Genomic DNA, 5,490 nt, shown 5'->3' on the forward strand with positions numbered 1-5,490 from the left:
TGAATGTTAGTCATTGTCATTGTTGCTTGGGACAATTTTTCCTAACCAGTTCAGTTATAATTTTTATTAATAACCTTTTCTGATGGTAGACAGAATGCGTGTGCATAGACCAGTATGTAAGAATATAGAAAAACCACAGGAAAAATATTAAATCAGAAATACTTCGTAAATCTATCTCTGATCTTTTAAAAAAGAGCTCTCTCTGATCTTTTTCTTTTCTCGGTATAAGTGGTCTCAATGCTGACAGTGCATCAGAACCACCTAGGAAGATTTAAAAATACAAATACCTGGGCCCCAAACCAAATCTAAAAAATCAGAACCTCTAGGAGCAGGGGCAAGGGATCTGTATTTAAAAAAAAAATTCTAAGAGCACCTGGGTGGCTCAATCGGTTAAGTCTCCAACTCAATTTCAGCTCAGGTCATGATCTCAGGGGTCATGGGATCGAACTCTGCATCAGGCTCTGAGCTGACAGCGTGAAGCCTGCTTGGGATTCTTTTTCTCTCTCCGTCTCTCTCTGCCTCTTCCCTGCTTGCTCGCTGTCTCTCAAATAAAACATTAAACAACATGTTTTTTTAAAACTCCAGAACATTCTATTGTAAAATCAGGCATAAAAATCCTGCCACTCACTCATACATGTGCTCTCTTTCTCCCTCATACAGTTCTCAAAAATTGAGTGATATTGTACATTTGGTTTTGTAACCTGCTTTTATCGAGTTGCCTTATCGCTCATTATTCTTCTACAATATCTTATTTTTTCTTAAGGCTTCGGCAGTGGTTTCCAATAAGTACTGCTTTTCACCCAGCGGTCCTCTCAAAATGAATCCATTTAAAAATGTCACCACTCCTGCCTTCTCTTGTCCCGCTAGTCTGCCACAGTTGATGAATAGAGACCCCATTCATCATTATTCTTTCTTCCCATCTCTGATTTTAGCTTCCTGACTGATGGCCACATCTGGCTCCGGCCTCTCGGTCATCACTGCACAGCTTTGTGGCTAAAGCTGGAGATCGTGTGGGCAGACCTGCCCGTGCAGGTTTGCACAATTTCTTCCCTAAAATATTAATTTGACATATAACACTGTTTTTCATTTACTGCTCAGCCGACCATGGTAGTGGTGATTTCAGTTCAAAAAGACCTCCAAGGACTCTGGAGGGAAATTTCCCTGGCTGTCTACTGACATTTTAGGAAAATAAAATGACGTTAAAACACCATAAAAACATCCTTCATAGACAGCTGTCTGCAGTTACTGATTAACGAGACTGGACATGGCGTGAGCAAAGGCCTTAAGCCAATAAGAAGCAAACACACAAGGCTTTATCCCCTCTTGCTGCCAATACCTGAAATTACTGAAATTGATAGTCATTACAGGACAACAAATGTGGCCCCGATTCTCTGTCCTTCCTGGCTGATACTCCAGGGGCACAATAAAAGCCCCTGTTTGAAAATTCTTCAAAGCCTTGTAAACCAGGGGTTTCTCAAGAAATGTGGTGTTGAGTGTCAGTTAAGCGTCTGACTTCGGCTCAGGTCACCATCTCACCACTTGTAGGTTCGAGCCCCGTGCTGCTGACAGCTCGGAGCCTGGAGCCTGCTTCAGATTCTGTGTCTCCCTCTCTCTCTGCCCTTCCCCTACTCTCTCTCTCTCTCTCTCTCTCTCTCTCTCTCTCTCTCTCAAAAATAAATAAATATTTAAAAACTTTAAAAAGAAGCATGGTGCATTTGAAAAAAAATAAAAAGGGAAATGTCCATTTAAGAATCATCTGCATAGAGCAGCAGGCGGAATGGGTATGGCAGGTGACCAACTGGTCTTCAAGTGAGGAAACCAGGGGAGCTTGGCCCCTGGAGCTGGACCATTTGCTCTGGGCTCTGGGCCAGGCCAAATGAGGGATAATAATAAGGGCTGCCGGCCACTCTGAGGACAGCAGGGCATCGCACAAAGAAGTCTGACCGTTTAGTGAATACACAGCTGAGAATGAAAGCAGTTTGTGATGACTGAGGAATGATGTGCCGGGCACTCTTAGGGTTAATTGAGGAAGCCTGGGGGACAGACAGCCTGTCCTCTCCCGAGAGAGTAGATATTTTGAATGGTGCTAATAGGATATCTTCCTATTGAAGAGTGAGGGACGTGAAGCCCATTCAATGAGCCAGAATGTGCTGGCCTATTCTGCTCTTCTCAGGCCATAGGAACAAGAGTCTTAAATATGTGGAAACTTTCTCCTGCAGTGGGGAAGAACGTGGGTATTGTAGTCACACAGACCTGCAAGCTCTTCCACTTATCAACTGGTGATTTAATGTCTCTGAGGCTCGGTTTCTTCCACCCTATAATGGGGGCAGGTACGCACTTCATAGGGTGGGGACCAAACGTGCTAAGTGCCTGTGCAACAATGTCTGGGACGGACAGTGCTGGTTTCCCAAGGCTGCTGGGGCCGGAACGGAGGGGAAGTGAAAGTCTCAGGCTGCGATGGGGTGATGTTGCCGTCAGGGGTGATGGGAGGTTTTGCCTGAGTGGCAGTGTCACTCAGACCTTTGTCCACGGCAGGGGAGGCCCTGAAGTAGGCCTAGGCCGAGGCTGGCTCACAAGTGCGATAGTTTGATGGTTTGCCAAGTTGGTGTGAGCGTCGCCCTGTTCTGGTTGGTTGTTGAGCAAGACAAGGCTGATGACAGAAGCTTCTCCTCTGTGCGGCAGTTCTTTTCCATCCCAAATAATGGAAATGGCAGGATCTCAGGAGGCCAAGACCAGTCAGAAGGGTTTTGTATCCCCCTTATCCCTTATCATACCAGGTGCAATCCTCCAGGTAAGTGCCCCGTTGCTTCTGTCTTCAGCCTGAATGCGGGCTTCTGCAGTTTTGCAAGCCGTCCTCACCCCAGGGGTAATATCTCCCATTTGGTGGGGATGGTTGCAAGTCTGCAAGCCCATCCGAGTGACTGTGCCGGGGAAGGAAGCCTTGCTAAGTCTCTTCATTAGTTTTCTCAGAGCAGAAATTGAGCACCCATGGTGACCTTTCATTTCAACACTCCTTACTGGACACTGATGGTTTCTTCCCATTCTTGAATTGAAACAAGAAAAGCGGGCAAGAATGATTTCTAAACAGAGTGTGATTTTGAGCAGAGGATTTATGAACATATGTTCTCCTCCCTGGTTGCAGATAGGCAACTTTCCCTGGGAGAGGATAGAGATCTTATTGCAAAAACAATAGATATTGATCTCAATCTGTTCATTGCTTCTGCTTTTCATGAGAAAGAGGAAAAGATTGTTACATGGAAGGCTGGGGGAGAGCCTCAGTTACCATGCAAAGAACTTTCCATGATAGGAGCTAATATCCCCAAGCACCTACTACTGCCAAACAATGTGCTAAGTACTTTATGAAATTATTTCACAGCAGTTCTTCCCATTTCAAAGATAAAAAGTTGAGAGTTTTAGCCAGGGAAACCCTAAGGCTAGAGCAGGGAAAGCATATATCTGGCCATGGGAAGTTTGGGGATAATAACCCCTCCCCTTCCTGTTGTCTGAAAAGAAAAGGATCGGATGTCCATTTGGGAGGATGAAAACAGCCCTCAGCCTGGGTTCTGGCCAAATCTGGTCCACAAAGGACACAAAGAGACTTGTGAGCCTCTTGTGTAAGTCAAGATTCTTGGGTGCACGTGACAGAAATCAAACCCAAGCTAACTTAAGCTTAATGAGAAGAAATCTACTGGCTCATCCAACTGGGGCTGGCAGAGGCATGACTCACAGCTGGAATCAGGCATTTAAATAACACTCCCTTGCTCTCTTCCTCCCTCTCCTCCGTGTCTCAGCCTCATCCTCTCCCATTACAGTCAGGCTTTCTACACTCAACCAGGCTTTTATGATCCTAGCTCAGCAAGACTTGCAGAAAAAGCAGGTTGTCTCAGTGAATATTAAATATACATGGCAGGCACTGAATATAACTGTAGAGAAGGGCTCGGATAAGTCCTGTTGGTATAGCACCATGCCACTGTACCAGCTATGATCACCATTGTCGGGGTGAGAGGGTACGGTGACGAGTGAGCCCGTGGTCAATGCAGGGCAGCAAATTGTGATGGATGATTCTACGTGCACTAGATAGACGGGCTGAAGGAGTTCCCCAAGGGAATCAGGGAGGCAGAGCAGACAAAATAACAGATGCCCACTAGGCCCTGGAACTGACAAGGAGAATCTGAGAGATGCCACCTTCATAGTGATCCTTTTGTGCCCCTAATTACTCTAAACATGACAATGATCCCATATACCACACTTACTAGTTTGCTGGGGCTGCCGTAAAAAAATACTACAGACTGGGTAACTTATCAACAGCAGAAATTCACCTGTCACAGTTCTGAAGGCTGGAAGTCTGCCATTTGGGTGCCGCATGGTTGAGTTCTGGTGAGGGCCTTCTTCCTGGTTCGCAGGTGGCTGCCTGTGTGCCCCCATGGCCTCTTCTCATCCTCAGTGCGTGCAGGGGGCTCTGGTGTCTTTTCTTGTTGTAAACAGGACATTGGTTCTATTGGATCAGGACTCTACCCTGATGCCCTCATTTAGCCTCAATCCCCCTTAAAGGCCTCAGCACCGTCACATGGGGGACGAGGGCTTCAACATGTGAATTCTGAAGGGACACAATCCAGCCCATAGCATCCTGAGATCTAGATACTTTTTCGAAGATACAGTTTACCTCTGTTCTACAAAAATCTCAGTGCTCTGAGAGACACTTCATGCTTGAAAATGATAGAAATATCTGAGGGGCGCCTGGGTGGCTCAGTCGGTCGAGCGTCTGAGTCTTGATTTTGGCTCAGGTCATGATCTCGTGGTTCGTTGGTTTGAGCCCCATGTCAGTGCACTGTCAGTGCAGAGCCGCCTTGGGATTCTCTGTCTCTCTCTCTCTGCCCCTCCTGCATGCTCTCCCACTCTCTCTCTCAAAATAAACTTAAAAAAAAAAAGAAGTATTTGAAATTCTAGGTAAGTGGGATTCAGGAGGAAAGAAATTACATTGCCTGTGGATTGGAAGCTCCGTGAGGGCAGGGACTGTGCCTCTGAGATCAGCGGTTGGCCCCGAGAAACACATGAATTGAGGAAAGACGGACTTCCCTAGAGATGTACAAAGATCAGTGGTTTGAGGGGCATTATTATCCAAGCTTCATTTGATCCCTGTTGGGAAAACAAGGGAGGGTGGACACTCCCTTTTGTCACTGAGGGGTGATTTGCCTGAATTTTTAAGAGGCAGTTTCCTGCTTCTCCTGTCTCGTCCTGGTTCTGAAGACGCTGCTGCTAATAATCAGGTCTGTTGCTCTGTCTGCCCTGTCTTCTGGGAAATAAAGTCTTGCACTTGAGATACCGTGTAACAAGAGCATTTTATTTAACAAAATAAAATATATACACACATGCACACATGATCAGTTGCTTTAAACATAGCCTCAGAAAAGCTCTCATTTTCGTGTGTCTTAGGATTTCTTCCTAAAATCTAGCTCAGCTTTTACAGTTTTGTTCAGGGGCTTGCCTGCT

This window comes from Panthera pardus, unplaced genomic scaffold (genome assembly GCF_024362965.1).
Source record: "Panthera pardus isolate Hobbes unplaced genomic scaffold, ASM2436296v1 HiC_scaffold_6, whole genome shotgun sequence".
Taxonomy (NCBI): domain Eukaryota; kingdom Metazoa; phylum Chordata; class Mammalia; order Carnivora; family Felidae; genus Panthera; species Panthera pardus.